The sequence below is a fragment of the Caretta caretta genome, chromosome 6, assembly GCF_965140235.1.
Source record: "Caretta caretta isolate rCarCar2 chromosome 6, rCarCar1.hap1, whole genome shotgun sequence".
Lineage (NCBI taxonomy): Eukaryota > Metazoa > Chordata > Testudines > Cheloniidae > Caretta > Caretta caretta.
The window spans coordinates 122,740,011-122,760,321 of record NC_134211.1 but is presented as its reverse complement, the minus strand read 5'-3'; the positions used below and the strand labels follow the sequence as shown (position 1 = coordinate 122,760,321).

Below are 20,311 nucleotides of genomic sequence, written 5' to 3'. Positions count from 1 at the left end.
CGGGGGGCCCCCGCGGGGCGGGGCGGGCCGGCCGGGGGGAGCCCGTGTGTGTGTGTGTGTGTGTGGGGGGGGGGGGGGGGGGGGTGAGGCAGCCCCCAGCCCTGTGCCGTGGGCTGAGCTGCTGGGGGAGGGGCGCATGGGAGGGATCTGCCTTGGGGGTGCCAGGGAGAGGGATCCTCTTGGAGAGGGTGTGTGGGCCTGTGTGTGTGTGTGTGGGGAGGTCCCACGTGGAAGGGGTGTGGGGGGGCCCCGTGGGGGGGCTCTGTGTGTGTGTGTGCGGGGGGGGATCCCACGGGGAAGGGGTACGGGGGGCCCCGTGGGGGGCTCTGTGTGTGTGTGTGTGGGGGGGATCCCATGGGGAAGGGGTACGGGGGGCCCCGTGGGGGGCTCTGTGTGTGTGCGGGGGGGGATCCCATGGGGAAGGGGTACGGGGGGCCCCGTGGGGGGCTCTGTGTGTGTGTGCGGGGGGGGGATCCCATGGGGAAGGGGTACGGGGGGCCCCGTGGGGGGGCTCTGTGTGTGTGTGCGGGGGGGGATCCCACGGGGAAGGGGTACGGGGGGCCCCGTGGGGGGCTCTGTGTGTGTGTGTGGGGATCCCACGGGGAAGGGGTATGGGGGGCCCCGTGGGGGGCTGTGTGTGTGTGGGGGATCCCACGGGGAAGGGGTAAGGGGGGCCCCGTGGGGGGCTCTCTGTGTGTGTGTGGGGATCCCATGGGGAAGGGGTAAGGGGGGCCCCGTGGGGGGCTCTCTGTGTGTGTGGGGGGATCCCACGGGGAAGGGGTACGGGGGGCCCCGTGGGGGGCTCTGTGTGTGTGGGGGGATCCCACGGGGAAGGGGTACGGGGGGCCCCGTGGGGGGCTCTGTGTGTGTGTGGGGATCCCACGGGGAAGGGGTACGGGGGGCCCCGTGGGGGGCTCTGTGTGTGTGTGTGTGGATCCCATGGGGAAGGGGTACGGGGGGCCCCGTGGGGGGCTCTGTGTGTGTGTGTGTGTGGATCCCACGGGGAAGGGGTACGGGGGGCCCCGTGGGGGGCTCTGTGTGTGTGTGTGTGGATCCCACGGGGAAGGGGTACGGGGGGCCCCGTGGGGGGCTCTGTGTGTGTGTGTGTGGATCCCACGGGGAAGGGGTACGGGGGGCCCCGTGGGGGGCTCTGTGTGTGTGTGTGTGGATCCCACGGGGAAGGGGTACGGGGGGCCCCGTGGGGGGCTCTGTGTGTGTGTGTGTGGATCCCACGGGGAAGGGGTACGGGGGGCCCCGTGGGGGGCTCTGTGTGTGTGTGTGGGGATCCCACGGGGAAGGGGTACGGGGGGCCCCGTGGGGGGCTCTGTGTGTGTGTGTGGGGATCCCACGGGGAAGGGGTACGGGGGGCCCCGTGGGGGGCTCTGTGTTTGTGCGGGGGGATCCCATGGGGAAGGGGTACGGGGGGCCCCGTGGGGGGCTCTGTGTGTGTGCGGGGGGATCCCACGGGGAAGGGGTACGGGGGCCCCGTGGGGGGCTGTGTATGTGCAGGGGGATCCCATGGGGGGCTGTGTGGGGATCCTGTGGGGAGGGGGTCCCTGTGGGGAGGGGTGTGGGGGTCCCTGTAGGGGGATTGGGGGATATCCCATGGGAAGGAGATTGGGGGCTGTGCAGGGGAGAGTCTGTGTGTAAAGAACCTCATAGTTATGTGAGGAGGCCCAGCCTGTGGAGAAGGGAGGCCCCTGGGGGGATGAGAAGAGGGTTCCCTAAGATTATGGGGCTAAAGGGTTGGAACATGGGACTTAGGGGACTGAAGTGCGGTTCCAGACCTGCTGGTGTCTGACACTGGGAGGAGGGGTGCTCTCTCAGCGGGGCTGTGGGGTTTAGGGTGGGGGTGGGTTAGTCTTCCCTCTAGGGATGCAATGGGGTTTTGTTGTGTGATTCAGTGATGTATTTACTAGTTTCCCCCCACCCCACTCCCTGGTTGGGGGTGTGAGGAACCTGGTCTATTGGGCATGTGGTCTTGTACTCTGTTGCTATTTCAGGGCCTTAGCTGTGATCTCTGATGCTGTTCTTACTGGAGATTGGGGATGTAAATAGTTTCCAGTCCCTCTGAGCCTGTGAGATGCACTGTAGCCTGGGAGGAGTTGTTGCTCAGCACCTCACATGTTCAGGCCCTAAGAGGCTGCTGTTCTGATTTTTTTGGGGAGCTTAATTTTAATGTAACTTGCTCCTTAAAACTTGTTGAAAATGTGTTAAAAGTGTTGAACGTGAAGGGTGTGTGGGGAGAAAGGGAGAGATTTCCTTGCCTCTGACAGGTTTCAGAGGAACAGCCGTGTTAGTCTGTATTCGCAAAAAGAAAAGGAGTACTTGTGGCACCTTAGAGACTAACTAATTTATTTGAGCATGAGCTTTCGTGAGCTACAGCTCACTTCATCGGATGCATACCGTGGAAACTGCAGCAGACTTTATATATACACAGAGAAGTTATTACCAGCAGGACAGTGGGGTGGGAGGAGGTATTGTTTCATATTCTCTGTGTATATATAAAGTCTGCTGCAGTTTCCACGGTATGCATCTGATGAAGTGAGCTGTAGCTCACGAAAGCTCATGCTCAAATAAATTGGTTAGTCTCTAAGGTGCCACAAGTCCTCCTTTTCTTTTTGCCTCTGACAGTGGTGCTGGAACAATTTGCATAGTGGGGGTGCTGAGAGCCTTTGAACCAAACTGTAAACCCTCTATATGATGGAGACCCCTTCAAGCTGGGGGTGCGGCCACACCCCTATTCCAGTGCCTATGGCATTTGGACACAGTCGTCTTTGGATATTACAAAACCGTCCTTGCTAGGGATGATTTTTTGCCCTTGGAAAATACTAGTCTGACCCAAACATCATGTTTCACAAAAACACTTTCCCTGAATCTCCCTAAAAGATGTTACCTGCTGTCTTGTAAATATTTAGTTCAAGTATGGACATCTTGCTTATGAATGCCATGACTGTGGATAATGAGCTGCTTTTCCCTCATGTTAAGAACCGCTATATTTAAAAAATTAATGAGCGAAAGGAAACCTTGCTTATATTATTGTAAGGAATAAATGTGATCAGCTACTTAGACTGCAGGAGTAAGCTGCATAATCACCTCTTACAGGAGTGACTTTAAATGAAGGAGCATTTGGTACTTTCTGCCTCTGTAATTCATTATGTAAAGGAAGGAGGGACAAACTGAGTCTTAAGAATGTCCAGCCTAAACTAAGAACGGCTTTTATGGGGCTCTAGCAGTAATTTGGCTAAATTCAGTTTCAGATAAGCTGATGAGTAGACGAATTATTACAAGTAGGTGTCCCTGCCATCAATTGGGGTGCACAACAGAAAGTTTTGGAGGACATGCTAGCTCGCTGCTTCTTAAAGTTAGACTTCAAAATGCAAACATTCTGCACTTATGTTTTGCTGTATGCATAATATAAGGAAATCTAAAAAGCTTTTTATTCTTCAACAGGAGCACACTTAATTAAAGTATCTTCTTAGAAAAATTACTTAGTGAACTAGTACAAAGCTTCAGAATCACAGATTTAAAAATAAACTTGACAATGTTAGAAGTTCTGGAAGCATATTTAAAGATCTGAGAAAAACAGAAAGCTACTATGCTGTATATTTTGGAAATAACTCTTTCTATAATGGGTCCATCTCTTGATCTGTAGTGACAGCTGTACAACAAACATGCTATGTACAGAATTGATCATCATTTAGTCACTACACTAACATTGATAAAACTCTGCTTTAAGAACTGATTATCCTGGAAAAAGAAAAGGAGTACTTGTGGGACCTTAGAGACTAACATTTATTTGAGCATAAGCTTTCGTGAGCTACAGCTCACTTCAGCGGATGCATTCAGTGGAAAATACAGCATCCTATGAAGTGAGCTGTAGCTCACGAAAGCTTATGCTCAAATAAATTTGTTAGTCTCTCAGGTGCCACAAGTCCTCCTTTTTGCGAATACAGACTAACGTGGCTGCTACTCTGAAACCTGTGATTATCTTGGAGAGCTTTATAAATTGCCTGTTGTTTCTTCATAACATCAGAGGAAAGTTTAACTTACTTTCCCTCAGAAAAAGAGAAGTTCATTGCCTTAAACAATAATGACTTTAAAAATCCCTCCTCTTTTAACAATTAGCCAGCAAAGCAGTCTGGATGCAAATCTATGGGATCAAAAAAAACCAAAAAACCAGACAAACCCCGAAGTAAATTGAATTTATTGTAGCAATTTAAGACAATGTTTTTAAAAGGACACTCTTAAGTCAGATTTGCTCCAAACTCAGTTCAAAACAATTTCCATAATTTTGAAAAAAAATTCTGTGAATTAACTAATACATTGTTTAAAAATAAATAATTTCCTTGCAGTGCTAGCAACCAAAGTGCTGCAGCATTTAGTTTTGAGACTTGTTTAGTGAATTAGACTCTATATATGAAATAGACTAATACGTTTCCATTAACTAAGTTGAGAAATACAAAATGTACTTCACGGTGAAATATAACTAATTAACTCTGGAGAGGTACAAACTACTTTAATAATCTGAGTATCAGAGGGGTAGCCATGTTAATCTGTATCCACAAAAACAACGAGCGGTCCAGTGGCAGCTTAAAGACTAACAGGTTTATTTGGGCATAAGCTTTCATGGATTAAAAAAAAGACCCACTTCTTCAGATGCACCAATAATCATGACTGGTGCATCCAATTTAATTTTTATTTTTTTGCACTGGGAAGTACTTCTAAAATGGAAAAGAAAGATGGGGTTGAGGAGGATATCTTTGGTATTTTTAAAAAAAGCAAATAAGTTAGGGATGCTGTGAGACAATATACACTTGCCTATAACGAAAACATTTTTATAACCCAGTTATTTAAAAGCAAGGACATAAACAGTTAAGGACATCTTACACCTTACTGTGCACAGAATGAATGCATTTCTCTTCAGGAAATGCATATTTCATTACAGTATAACAACCTTAACTCTGGTTTCAGAGGAACAGCCGTGTTAGTCTGTATTCGCAAAAAGAAAAGGAGTACTTGTGGCACCTTAGAGACTAACCAATTTATTTGAGCATGAGCTTTCGTGAGCCACAGCTCACTTCATCAGATGTGTACCGTGGAAACTGCAGCAGACTTTATATACACACAGAGAATAAAAAGAAAAGGAGTACTTGTGGCACCTTAGAGACTAACCAATTTATTTGAGCATGAGCTTTCGTGAGCCACAGCTCACTTCATCAGATGTGTACCGTGGAAACTGCAGCAGACTTTATATACACACAGAGAATATTCTCTGTGTGTATATAAAGTCTGCTGCAGTTTCCACGGTACACATCTGATGAAGTGAGCTGTGGCTCACGAAAGCTCATGCTCAAATAAATTGGTTAGTCTCTAAGGTGCCACAAGTACTCCTTTTCTTTTTGCGAACCTTAACTCTGTCCCTTACGTTGTTGTTTTTATGTTGTAATTTTTTTGTCTTGATAGTGATATTTGAATACTCTATACTTACTAGCAAATGGGAACTATCAGTTAACATCAACTGACAGTACAGTATCTTAGAAAAATATGTTCTTTTTCTTTAGAATAATGTATATATAATTATATTGGAAAAGCGCATATATTATGAACGTGCACTTGCATTTTAGGCTGGACAGTGTATAATTACATTTCTTTCCCAAAAGCAATGCTGTCTGTATTTTGAGATCAGCAATGATTATTGGGAGGTCAGAGTATAGGCCGTTTTGTGATGTACTTTTCTTTATAAAAATATTTATAAAGGGCTGTGTAAGACTAAGGTCCTTAACTGTATCTTGTCTGAAGTGCTTGAGCTCTGTGTGATAGGCATCTGTCTGCTTTTTTTTTTTAGGGTTTTGTAATGCCACCTATCACTGTGCTATCAGAGCACCTTCCCCATAGGCACATTGTTGCTATTTCACATTCTAATTGCTTTTAACTTTTGTATTTATGTATAAGAATACACACACTTTCAGTTTAGTAAATGTTTGAAACAGATAAAGAAAAACGTTGCTCAAAAAGCTTGTGTTTGCCATGAAACTCAAAAAGAGATTTGGTTGGTACACTACTCCTTCCTTCAAGTATTGTTTGTGTTCCAGTTTTCTCAAAGTAGATCCCTAACATTATGTGGGTTTGGGTTGGAAGTGATTATCTTCCTTGTAGAGCTCCTGTGCCTAAATTTGGTTGCAGTTTCCATCCATGAGCAGGCTGTATAACTGGCTTTACCACATTTTTGCTGTTACATCTTACGCTTATGTTGCTTTTTGTGTGCTATGATTAAAATATAACTTTTGCATATAACTCATAGTGAGGAAAGGTGGGTTTGGATGAAAATGACCTGAGGTTTTGTTAACTAGACAATTTTATTATTGCTTTTTTTTTTTAAAAACTTAACTGTCTAGTCAGTCTTTAAAATATGCTTTAAACTCTGATTAAAAGGTGAGGAGGGAAGAAATGTTAAATAAATAAATCCTCAATTGTTTGTGTGGTGTGAGGGAAAAGGTGGAGGGGAAGGATTAAATAAAGCAGCTGGGCAGGCTAAGTTTTGTTAAAATTATTGAAAGGGAAGGGCAGGACTTGCTCAAGCCTGCATACAGCAGTGTGATTATTCAGTTCACTATATAACAGCTTTTTTTTTTAACATCGTTCCATACTCCACCTATTTCTGAGATTAGATGATCATAGGTCAAAATACTTGAGTCACTGCTCAGACCTGGTTACCAGACAATAGTTGATGCTTAACAAAACTTTTTAGAAGCTGCAGTTCTTTACAGAGTTCAATGAGTGTATGGAAAAAGTCCTGTTTAGGTCTGTGCTTTAAATGAAGACTTACTGTGCTGGAGAAAGCTGAAGAGTGAAAGCTTTTACACTGGAAAAGTTGTTAAATAGTTGACATATAAAAATATAGAAACTTATAAAATATTCCAAAGGAGGATAGATGAGAAATATAAGGAAATTGCATTGAAATCTGGCAACTTTTCGCTCCATCAGGGTGCTTGTAGTTCCAGTTGTGGGGCAGATAATACAATAGTAAATATTTAGCAAATCAAGTAAAATCATACTCCTGCATGTGATGTATCCAAAGTGTTATAAATATTTAAGGGAAATCTATGTACATGTTCTGGCTTTTAACTTTTCCTCAGGTAGTGGCAAAAAGTAGCAGAACTGAGCTGTTTACAAACTGACACTATGGCATAATTTTTGATGGTTTCTGTAAAGTCACATGCCCACCAGGTGAATGGGGCCCTCAAAATGTATGTTTCTGACTTAACTGTGTGATTGTTGAGGCCAGTAAGACTGTGAATTGCTGATCTAACTATCTGCTCCAGACAAATCAAACTTTGCTATTACTGTTTGTTTGTATTGCTCTAGCCCCAGTTGTAGAATGGGACCCCATTGCGCTAGGTGCTGTACAAACACAGAACAAAAATTGTTCCTGTCCCAAAAAACTTACAAACTTAAGCGTTGATTGTGCTAAATTGTGGCTGGTGTGGGGGCGGGGTGGAAATTACAAGAAGATCATGTTTGACAGCGTTTTCATGCTTCTGTGTGCTGTAAAAACAGCATCCAACAGAAATAAATCAGCTCTTCTTTCAGACTAGCGCTGTTGTCTTAGAAATAGTTCTTGGCCACGTTAAAATGTGCAAGTTGATAGAAAGTAGGATTCAGAGGAGAGTTTTTCCATCCCAGATCACTCTGATTCAGGCAGAGCAGAGACTTGAATCTGGAACTCCCACATCCCAGGCCAGTGCCCTAACCACCAGACTGTAGAGTATGGTTTCAAAAGATAGATAGAACTATTCCTCTCTGCTGCCCCCTTCCTGCTGAAACACTCAGTGATTGCCTTGTTTCTGGTTGGTCTAGGCTGGATGACTGACCCATGCTACATTGAAATGGCCTTGTGCTGCTCCATGTAAAATTAAGAATCAGTTTTGGGTTGGGGAAGGGGAGTGGCAGATCAGATCCTGGCCCCGCTTAAAACAAATACAGGAATTGCTCAGGCTTTTATGACAGGTTTCAGAGTAGCAGCCATGTTAGTCTGTATCCGCAAAAAGAAAAGGAGTACTTATGGCACCTTAGAATCTCTAAGGTGCCACAAGTACTCCTTTTCTTTCTTCAGGCTTCTGTATTACCTGTAATTCCTCTATTGTGAGTTTGGTTCACGGGAAACTAGAAGTAACTTCTATGTTGGATTCTTTGCACATGAACACTGCCCAGCAGAATAATTGCTTCACTGCTGCTGGCTGTGCTCAGGAGTGCTGTGATTTAATTAGATTATATTTGAATGAATACATACATATTTATAAATGAGCTTAAAGGGACACTGTCAGGTCAACTGAGGCCCTAAAAATAGGTGCTAGGCTTTGTAAAAGGCTTGTTTTGACAAGTACGGCATTAATAAAATCTTAAATGGAGACCCTCTGTTACTGAAGGAATTACTCTCCCTTGTAGTGTTCTCCACCCAAACATTGCAGCATCCTGTTAGTGTGTGAAATAACAGAAAGTGAAACTACAAAGAGGAGCGACTAGTCTATCTTTGCCCAAGGTCACTGAATACAAAGTGGGGGGGGGGGGGGGAGGAAGAGTAGGTGTGTGGGGAAGAGGTTCTGGTGATCTAAGTTGTTGTTAATATAGGTATTATGTGTCTATTTAAAATTAACTTTAAACCTCCTAGTCCTCTTATTGCTCCTTCTGAACCTTAAGTGTAGGATTTTGATGTTTGTAATTTCCCTTAAAGTGCCACACACAGGGAGGGAGGTTTGGAGTTGTTTTGTGGTGGGTGTGTGGAAAGTCTGGAAGGTTTCTTTTCTGCTTGTTTTTATACCTGAGAAATATCAAGTCTCCCTAGTCTTTGCTGGTGGTCTTTTTGGAGGACCCAGGGAAATGAACTGGGAGCTACCTCGGCCCTTATTTGTGGTGGGTTGGGAGCTCATGTGTGGTGGTTAGCTTTTGACTTGAAGTTTTGAACAGTTTCAGTATAAATCACTTCCTTGCTATTTGTGATGTCAAAAATCTAATAATTCTGCAGTTCTCCATCTCTACCGTGCTTATCCTAGAGGGCTAAGATCTGAATCCCTGATATTGGTGGGAGGGAGGAGAGAAGCAAGTGAAGTCTTTTCCCCACAGAAGACTTCTAAAGACTATGGAAGACAAATGACACACACCCTGTGTTTTTCTTTGTGCATCATTTTGTGGGTTACTGTGCATGTTACCTTCTGTAGGTTGTAATATATCTGCAAACAACTAGTGCTTGCAAGCCACACTTCTTATTGTGGTGTTAATCCCTTTTACCCATAACAATGTCCTCCAGCAGCGTTTACAGTTAACACCCTTGCTTTCATTGACATGCCAGCAGGATTGTCCAATAAACTTTGTTAGGGTTGGTAAATAAGAGTAAATCAAGCAGTGGCATTTCTAGTTGTCAGTCTTAATTACTCTTTCCAATGGGCTCTTCCCAGGGATCACATAATAGTCCGAAACTTGGTGTACACCATACTTTTTTCTTTAAACTTCCCACCACTGGTGTGGCTTCACCTTGGGAGCATTAGTGGACACCAGACTCCAGGGTTCCAGACACCCCCGTGTCTAGATCTACTCTGAATAGGATTATCTGGGTTCATCTGTAATGCCTACTGATGGTTATTGTCAACACCCGTCCCTCAAAATCAGCAACCCCCTATTTTTCTGTAGAAAATCAATTTTAAAATATCCCTGTGAAATGTCTCATGTGATTTCCTCACCCCCCCCATACTCTCCTTAAAGTATACAGGTGTTGCTGATGTTACAGAACCTAGTCAAAAGAAAAGGAGTACTTGTGGCACCTTAGAGACTAACCAAATAAGGTTAGTCTCTAAGGTGCCACAAGTATTCCTTTTTCTTTTTGTGAATACAGACTAACATGGCTGTTACTCTAGAACCTAGTTAGTCACTTAAAGCATCACTGTGAGGAAGCTGGGTTTGGGTTTGTTTCCTCAATCTTGCATGAATTTCAGCTCCTTTCTGTTCTAGATTGTACCTATTAACTAGGTGGAAGGGTTGAGAAGGCCAATTTGTGGATATTCAGGCCATTGAGTGTATGTCCGTTAACCCAAAGAAAACAAAGCTTGACTTAGAAGCCTCTGAAACACCCATATGATTTCTAAGGACAGTTGGGAAAAGAGGTCCTTTCAACTAGGTATATATGTACCCAGGATTCATGCTGCTTTCCCCCATGCAATAAATGTGAACGGGCTCTCTTGAGGATTGGATTGTTTCTTGATGGCTTTCTGGAAGCAACTTGAGTAAGTTAATTACAAGCTACATTCATAAGCTCTTTCATAGGTTAGATCAACAGAAATACAATTATGCATGTGTTTTGGATTTCTTGGCCTCTTCTTTCCAAAACTCCTACAATTTTTCTAGCATTTCTTGTACAATTGAATGTTGGTTTAAAGTGACATAGCACTGTAGACATAGAAGGCAAGGCTTGAGCAAAGAGAGAGCATGTAGGGTAAGTATTACCTTACTTACCCACACCCTTCTGGCACAAGCTGGCTTCTCCGGTTACTCTTCTGTTACTCATGCTAGGGGGGGCTACATGGATATGTACACCACACGCTGCTGACAGATGTGCAGTGCAGACATACCCTTCAAAGATGTGGACAGATTGGAGAAAGTCCAGAGGAGAGCCACAGAAATGATGAAACATTTCGAGAACCTGACCTATGAGGAGAAGGGTGACTTTTTTTTTTTTTTTTTTTTTTAAAAAGAGAGGGCATGTTTAGTCTTGAAGACATATTAGGCTTCCTCTTGGCCTTCTTTTCTCAAGTATGTTAAGGGCTGTTATAAATAGTGTGCTGATCAATTATTCTCCATTCCCACTGAAGGTAGGACCAGGAGTAATCTGCTTAATCTTCAGCAAGGTTAGATATTAGGAAAAGCTTTTTAGCTATAAGCATCCTTAAGCACTGGAACCGGTTACAAAGGGAGGTTGTGGAATCTGCATCATTAGAGGTTTTTAAGAACAGGTTGGACAAACACCTGTCAGGATAGTCTGGGTATAATTCTTCCTGCCTCAGTGCAGGGGGCTGGACTAGATGACTTCTCAAGATCCCTTCCAGCCCTGCATTTCTCTGAGTCTTTCGGCAGGGACTGTCTTTTTGTTGTGGGTTTGTACAGTGCCTAGCACAATGGGGCCCTGGTCCATGATTGGGGCACCTAGGTGCTGCTGTAATAATAATAATTTGGAGGACAGGAGTGACGAGAGAATAACTTTTCTTTTTTTTAAAGACCAGCTGGGAGATTCTAGCACAATACCAGGACGCTTGTCTTGGGGAGTGACACACCAGTGTAGGTCAATCCTGTGCATTGTATGGTAAGGGGTCTACTGCATTTATACAAGAACATAGGAAGGAAGTTGTTGAGTATTTAGAAAGTGATAGTAACTATATCTTTTGACACTCCTATCACTCAGTTAAGGAGTGTGCTGGCCCTTTTTTTCCCTGGAGCAGTGTGCTTTTGCCTGCACTCATTCTTCCAGATGTTTGCAGTATATCAGCAGCATTCCATTGCTCGCAGGAAGATTTGAGTGCAGTCAGAATCTGTTTGTGACTTTAGGTGCCAAGGAAGATGACTCAGCAATCATACGAGGCACAGTTATTCTGGGATAGCTCCAGGATTCGGCTAGGTTGTGACTGATGGGTAAGGGAACTAAAAGTGTCATTAATTGATAATTTAACTGTTGGATTAATCTTTGATCACTGGCTGAGGCATTTTTCTCCTAACCCTTTTGCTTCAGAGTTTAAAGCCAGAAGAAAAGTTTGAAAAGAAGGGAGTCCTCTTCAGACCTCATCCAGTGAGCAAAAACTTGAATCCACAGGAATTGAACTGTCCCCGAAGTCCTTGTGCTGTATCTTCAGAGTGCCAGAAGAATCAAAGGTTTCAGAGTAACAGCCGTGTTAGTCTGTATTCGCAAAAAGAAAAGGAGTACTTGTGGCACCTTAGAGACGAACCAATTTATTTGAGCATAAGCTTTTGTGAGCTACAGCTCACTTCATCGGATGCATACTGTGGAAAATACAGAAGATGTTTTTATACACGCAGATCATGAAAAAAATGGGTGTTTATCACTACAAAAGGTTTTCTCTCCCCCCACCCCACTCTCCTGCTGATAATAGCTTATCTAAAGTGATCACTCTCCTTACAATGTGTATGATAATCAAGGTGGGCCATTTCCAGCACAAATCCAGGGTTTAACAAGAATGTCTGAGGAACAGTGGGCGGGTGGTGGGGGGAGGAATAAACAAGGGGAAATAAGTTACTTTTTATAATGAATCAACCATTCCCAGTCTCTATTCAAGCCTAAGTTAATTGTATCCAATTTGCAAATTTAATTCCAATTCAGCAGTCTCTCGTTGGAGTCTGTTTTCAAAGTTTTTTTTGTTGAAGGATAGTCACTTTGAGATCAGAAATTGAGTGACCAGAGAGATTGAAGTGTTCTCCGACTGGTTTATGAATGTTATAATTCTTGACATCTGATTTGTGTCCATTTATTCTTTTACGTAGAGACTGTCCAGTTTGACCAATGTACATGGCAGAGGGGCAATGCTGGCACATGATGGCATATATCACATTGGTAGATGTGCAAGTGAACGAGCCTCTGATAGTGTGGCTGATGTTATTAGGCCCTGTGATGGTGTCCCCTGAATAGATATATGGGCACAGTTGGCAACGGGCTTTGTTGCAAGGATAGGTTCCTGGGTTAGTGGTTCTGTTGTGTGGTATGTGGTTGCTGGTGAGTATTCGCTTCAGGTTGGGGGGCTGTCTGTAAGCAAGGACTGGCCTGTCTCCCAAGGTTTGTGAGAGTGTTGGGTCGTCCTTCAGGATAGGTTGTAGATCCTTAATAATGCGTTGGAGGGGTTTTAGTTGGGGGCTGAAGGTGACGGCTAGTGGCGTTCTGTTATTTTCTTTGTTAGGCCTGTCCTGTAGTAGGTGACTTCTGGGAACTCTTCTGGCTCTATCAGTCTGTTTCTTCACTTCCGCAGGTGGGTATTGTAGTTGTAAGAATGCTTGATAGAGATCTTGTAGGTGTTTGTCTCTGTCTGAGGGGTTGGAGCAAATGCGGTTGTATCGCAGAGCTTGGCTATAGACAATGGATCGTGTGGTGTGGTCAGGGTGAAAGCTGGAGGCATGTAGGTAGGAATAGTGGTCAGCAGGTGTCCGGTATAGGGTGGTGTTTGTGTGAATCAAAGTATGTTATGCTATCGTGGCTCCCTGTAGGACCTGATGATTCCATTTTAGCTGTTGAATTTCAGTGGCTTCCAGATCAAATATGCTCCGTTTACAAGTAGAAGGGTATTTTGCATTTGCAGGGCAGGCAGTTGGAAACCAAAATGGGATCCGAAACTGAAGATCGGTTCCTGAAAGTGACTGTCTTTAAATAGCCACTCTTCTGCCCATAATCACCCTTTAGGGATCTCTACTGCTTCAGTGGACAGAGGTCAGTCCTGCTCCTGAAAAGCAGATGATGTTCTCCCTTGTCTGTCCTCCCCAAAGCCATTTCAAACATTATTTTGTTATTGCTATAAAACTCAACTTCCTTGTGAGCAAATCATATTATCTTAGTGCCAGGCAGTGGTTCTGACTCAGATCGTATCAAGAAACTTGTCTTTGTCCTGCTGTTTGTGGCACCTATGCATTGGTACACTTAAAAACTCACAGCCGTAGGGGAGGGGGATAGGGCATCTCTTGTGCCTTCATGATCCCAGCCCCCAGCATACTTTAGAGCACCACTGGAATGACTTTAAATTTTGCCCAGCTGCCTGCGGCCCCTAAAGCTCATTCCGGCATCTGGGGATCCCCTGAGCCCGGCAGTGCTCTGGCTGCACACCAGGGGTCACAATGGGCTGCTCTTTGCCACTGGGGGAAGCGGAGGGGCTGGTTGTCTCTGGTTCCTTTGCCCATGAAGTTTCTACTGGTTTGAAAGTACATACTGCTACTACTAGTGTATCCTATTTGAAGCATTTAAACTAAGTGGGAGGACCATATCCTTTGGTATCAAGTGTCTGTACAAATACCTGTCAGGAATGTGCAGCATCAATGCTGAGGCGTGATAGGAAGGACTATGCTACTTTCTCCCTAATCTCCTTGTTAGTATTGTAAATAGTTGACATTCAGCTATGAAGTGGATGCTCAACAGATCAGGCTGCAGGGAAACACTGTTTTTCAAAGTCCAAAGTGTAAACTGCTTGTTCTTTTGGTGGGAACTGATAGTTGGGGGGAGGGCTGCTCAGTGACACTGCCTGAACTTGGAAAGTAGGGAAGAAAATAAAAAGCAAGTCTGAAGCAGCATCCTTCGAGTCCTGGAAGCTCTAGTTCAGTGGTCACTGAGCCGTAGATTGGGATCAATCCGTCAATTGCGGAGCCTCGGCCAGTCAATTGTGATCTCCAGCCCCTAAAAGTTTGGTGGTGCAGTACGGCTAAGGCAGGCTCCCTGCCTGCCTGCCTGCCCCAGCCCCATGCAGCTCCTGGAAGTGACCAGAACGCCCCTGTGACTTCTGGGGTGGGGCAGGGTTCTCCGCGTGCTGCTCCTGCCTGCAAGCAGCGCCCCTGCAGCTCGCATTGGCTGGGAATGGGGAACTGTGGCCAATGGGAGTTGTGGGGGTGGTGCCTGCAGGCAGGAGCAGCACCTGGAGCCATGTACTTCCCCCCTTCCCCCTATGGGCCTCAGGGGTGTGTTGACCGCTCCTGGGAGTGGCATGGGGCTGGGGCAGGCAAGGATCCTGCCTTAGTCCCTCTGCGCCGCTGACCAGGAGCCGCCCAAGGTAAGTACTGCCTGGTGGGAGCTCGCATCCCGAACCCGGCCCCCCCCCCCCCCGCCTGGACCCCATCCCCCTCCTGGAGCCTGCACCCCAAACCCCCAGCCCTGATCCCCCTCCCAGAGTCAGTACCCCCTCCTCTACCCCAACACTGCCCCTGCCCAGAGCTGCCTCCTGCACCCAAACTCCCTCCCAGAGCTTGCATCCTAACCCCCTGCCCCAGGCTCAGCATGAAGCCCCCTCCCATGAACCAAACTCCTCGTCCCCAACCCAGAGCTTGCACCCCCTACTGAACCTCAACCCCCTGTCCCAGCCTGGTGAAAGTGAGTGAGGGTGAGGGAGAGCAAGTGATGTGGGGGGGCGGGGCCCCGGGGAAGGGGTGGGGCCTCGGGGAAGGGGCAGGGTAGCTCCTGGGTTTGCACTTAAATTCAAAAAGTGAGCTTGTGCTTAAAAACTTTAGAGACCACTGCTCTAGTTGATGGCAAAACTTCTCAGATGGGTCTCAATTATGATTTTACTTAATGCAGCAGCAGGCTTCCTGGAGAAATTGAATGAGAAGTACCTACATCTCTCTACTACTTTTTAATAAGGTCATTTTCATATCTGAAGCCTGTGATACGCTATCAGGTTCGGGTTGCATGCTAAATTTAGGAAACCTCTTCACAGCTTAGTGCATGTGTGTGTCTAAAACAGCTTCTTTATTAAATAAATAAAATTAAAAAAAAAAAAGGCTAGTGTCTCCTTAATAGGGTAGAGTCTACAAAATGCAGAATCATTTAGTCCTGTCTACCTACGTAGTACACCATTCTAATTGTGATTTGAGCAGCTCTCTCTGCTTTTTTGCACCTTAAAATATACATGGGTTCAGTGAGATTTAGAATGTATCTCAAGGCCCTCTTAAAAATGACAGTTACCGTTTATGTGTTCTATTTTGCAGTTTCAGTTACGCCAAATGGATGTGCTGGCTAGGCAGCTGTCCTGTCACATGACTGTCTGAAAGATGGTGTATATTATGGGTAGTGTACTTCCATTTTTAATTGCCCTTCCTTCTGCCCCCCTCCACAAATAAATTTTTGGAACCTTTTCAACTTCAAATCTTGCATGTGAAAATCTGTGGCCAGAGACTTTTTCACTAAATACAAGATCATCAGGAACTGTTCTTAGTGTGCCACAAAAAATGGCAGGCAATTTGGTTTAGATTCACCTAGTTGAGATGTGATGTGCGGGACTATATTTTTGAACTTCAGTGGCATGTCCAGCATTGAGTAAATCTACGGTGGGGGAATTTTGGAGATATTGGTTGGGTAAGCATGGAATGGATGGACCTGAGCCTTAAATTCCCTGTAAGCTGCCTGGCCTCACAGCAGCTTATTTAGTGCCTCACAGGTGCTCAGGGAACCCGCCCGGAGACCTGTCGCGGCTGTGGGAGGGGCACCTGTCCCCCACCTAGCTTAGCCCCCAACCTGCTAGGGCGCTCAGCCTGCGGCCAGGACCTGCCAGGGTGGTGCAGCCGGATTGGCCCCAGGCGCGGCCTGGCCCGACCCCAGAGCGGCCCGAACCCAGATGCAGCTGGGGTGTCCCTCCCTGGGCTCGGACCTGCTGTGGCTGGGAGAAGGGCACCTATCCTACAGCCCCAGAACTCCTGCTTCTGGGAGAGGTGCCTCTTTTTCCCCCCCACCCCCAGCAGCCCAGGTGCTGCTGCAGGGAGAGAGCACTAGGGGCGGTCCTCTCTCCCCCTGCCGTAGCCCCGGAGAACCCTCTTGCACTTCAAACCCCTCATCCCTGGCCCCACCCCACAGCCTGCACCCCCAGCCAGAGCCCCCTCCCATGCTCCAAAGCCCTTGGCCCCACCTCCACAACATGAATTTTGTTACGTGCACTACTATGGAGGTGATGTGTCACACATCGCTTTCATAGTGGTGCACATAACAAAATTCATTCCACACATGGTTGGGAAAAATTAGAGGGAACCCTGTTGTATGGCCTGTGGAGCTGCTAATAGGATTATGGGACAATAAGCACAGGGAGAATGAGAGCCTTGGCAGACTCGGAAGGACCCAGACTACTTAAACATCTGTTGTTGAGCTTTTTTTAAACGTTTTCCAAAATCCTGAGTATTCCCAGATACCAATCTTAATTAATCTGAAGTTAAGTTTAAGCGTACAAATCAATAAGGATTAAAAAAATAACCCCTGCCCGCAGCTTATCAGATTTACCAGAACATTGGGAAAAACAAGCATTAGACTAGTGGGAAATTCAGACTCAACCTTAACTCAACCTTCTGAAAATATGGAAATGCACATTTGGAGTCACCCAAACAGCCTTTAAGTTTGCTCTAGTTGTGATACATAAGGAAATTTGTCAGAGGCCAAGAATATTTTATTTCATTGAATAGGGTCCTTCAGTCCTTTACAGTCTGTAGAAATATGTCACTGGTTCCTGACTGGACATGACATCGTAAAGGTGGTCATTCCTGGTCTTTATTAAGATTCAATCTACTGACGGTACAGACCCCGCATCTAGTGAGTTCCTATATACAAATATTTTGAGAATGCATCATGAATGGATAACACTAGATAATACTGAGTCCTGCCTTGAGTGGAGGGGACTGGACTAGATGACCTCTCGAGCTTCCTTCCCATCCTATGATTCTGTGAAATGGAGGCAGTAACGTATGGCATACAGAGCAAAGATTAATGTGGTGAAAAGTCACCTCTCTCAGACGGGTCTGTATGAAACCAATGCCCAGTGGCTTGTATCTTCCAAACGAAAACTGCAAGGACAGTATCTTGCCCATGTTTATGATGCCTGGACCATAGGCAATTGGTTTCTTAAAACCTTTTATGGATGGCTGTGGTAAGGTCATTCTCGCCATGCTGTAGACTTTTCAGATTTGGTGATGGGAGCCTTTAGCATTGGCCTAGGTCAATGAATTTACACGCCCTGTATGTATTCTCCCACCCCTGCCTTTCATTAGGGAAACAAAATGTTCATGATGAGCAACGGAATATGAACTGGGAAATTCCCAAGTGAATGTTGCTGCACACAGTTAAACATACTGTATTTTACATATAGTGTATCCTGTAAAATATGTAAGAGGTGTAACTTGGTTTCGGCTAACATTGTGGGAATAAATCTTAATTTTGGGAATTTCCTTAAACTTTGGAAACTTTTTACTCTATTGACACATTTAAATCAAAGTTCAGGAAATGGAGAATTCAGAGTTCCAAGAGCTTTAACTCTGCTGCATTATACAGCCTAAGGCTTTTATCACCTTGGTGTCTTAAGTACCATAATCTTATATGTTGTATAGTATATACAAAATGAAAGGGCAGTTATACTGTGGGAAAACTGAACTCTAGAGTTTGCATTTTCCATGGAAATCCTTGAGACACAAACTTGCTCAGCTTCCAAGTAAAGAGTCTTTTCCTAACTTCCAGATGTGCAAATTCAATCTGGGATGACCAGGCCAAATGATCTTTTCTGGTTTGTACCATATTTTCAGCAAAAAAGATGTGGTCCAAATTCTGCTCTTGCTTATATCTTTACAATTCCTTTAAATGGGTTTCATAGTGTAACTGGACAAAATTTGATCCAGCAATCAGAATTTAATTAACAGATGTGTTAATACATGAGGCAGAATAGAATCCAACGCAGTTTGTCAGCTGTGGGGCTCTGCAGTGTGTTCAGGAGTTAAAAAGTAGTAAAACTTATCTTATTTTAGTTGACAATGAGTCCTACAGGAAACGGATCTGTTGAGTAAGGTACCATTTTTACATTGGCATTTCTCAGAGTAGAACTATTTATATGCTTAACAAGAAAAATGGGTATAGTGAGTAGTACTTAATGCAGCCTAGACAAGTTTACACTGTTCCTGGAACACTCATTTTTGTATTTCCTGAATTGTTATAGGGTGCCACTTTAACACTGCATCAAGATGGTTATTTTTGCTTTTAACTTCCTAGGTTTGTGTGAGCAGGGGAAGTGTGTGGACTAGAGGGTAGGAAAAAAAATTCTAGAGTGATGTTGCCGGCAGAGTTTACAAGTTTCTCCATCGGCCATTTAAATTCCTATTTCAATGATCCTATTTCAGAGTAACAGCTGTGTTAGTCTGTATTCGTAAAAAGAAAAGGAGTACTTGTGGTGCCTTAGAGACTAACCAATTTATTTGAGCATAAGCTTTCGTGAGCTACAGCTCACTTCATCCGATGAAAGCTTATGCTCAAATAAATTGGTTAGTCTCTAAGGTGCCACAAATGATCCTATTGTGCACATTTATGCAGTGCATCTGACTAAGGGTCACCTGTTAACTGAGGGAGACTTTTCCTGCTTGTGCTGAGTATGCCGTTTTCAAGTAGTTGATATCTGAAATCTAAACACGTCTTAAAAAACTTAGCAAAGACATTAGTAAATGAAAATTGTTTGTTCCAGATGGGTTTTGAACTCTGGGTGTGTTCCAAAATTTCTAACCACTTTCTTTTAGAGAAACATGGAGAACTTTGTGTTCTCACCTCCGATAATTCAAGTGGCAGAAGGAATTTTTATCTCTAATCTCCTTGTCCAAGAGAATTTTCAGCCCAAACGGTGAATGTTTCAAAAGTTGGATCTGAAAATGGGGTTAAAGCAGAGATGGTTTTGCAGATGACTGCTGTGTTATGATGAATTGTGAAACAGATGCTTGCTGTCTCAATACATGCTGTTTGCAGTGACTTACTTGTTAATGCAGTAATCCCGTTTCCCTTCTTCTAAGGGAAACCCAAATCTCTGTGCTACTTAAATATAATATATTTGTGGGGTAAATAATTTCTTTAAACTCTGTGTTGGTTCAGTAAACCATGTTTAATATGCCACGCAATCTGTTAATAATTGTGATTTCCTCATTTGAAAGGTTTCAGAGTAGCAGCCGTGTTAGTCTGTATCTCCAAAAAGAAAAGGAGGACTTGTGGCACCTTAGAGACTAACAAGTTTATGTGAGCATCTGATGAAGTGAGCTGTAGCTCATGAAAGCTTATGCTCAAATAAACTAGTTAGTCTCCAAGGTGCCACAAGTACTCACTTTCAAATGAGGAAAGGTTCTTAATCACTCTTTTTAAAATTTTGTGTCTCTCCAAAGTAGCTTGGTAGGTAGGTGGGTCAGATCTTCTTTAGTACTTCAGATAGCTGGGACATCCCTCTTTCTGTAGAGGTTTGCTGTCAGTTACTTATTTCGTGCATTTCTGTTTAACAATAGGATCATTGAGTCACGGAAAGGTTAACAAAGCACTTTTTTGTCAGTTGCTCAGTCTTTTTGTGTGGTTGTGTGAACAGCAGACTGAGCAGAAATAATAGAAAAATCTTGTTACTGAAATGACCAGGGTCAGCATGCTGCATTGCTAGGGCAAAGACCTGCTTGGGCTTCTGGGTCTCTGGCTGTGAAGTCGGATAGACAATGAATGCTTTTCTGGTTCCATTGTGATACCACTAACTATTAGTTTGTAGGAAACTTTCACATTTAATAAAAAGAAAAGGAGGACTTGTGG

At 44.7% G+C, this 20,311-nt stretch overlaps 1 protein-coding gene across 12 annotated transcripts in view; it reads left to right on the top strand.

Moving 5' to 3' along the window:
* Positions 1-20,311, top strand: part of KTN1 (kinectin 1) — a 114,705-nt gene that overhangs the window by 267 nt on the left and 94,127 nt on the right. The gene's annotated exons all lie outside the window — the stretch shown is intronic.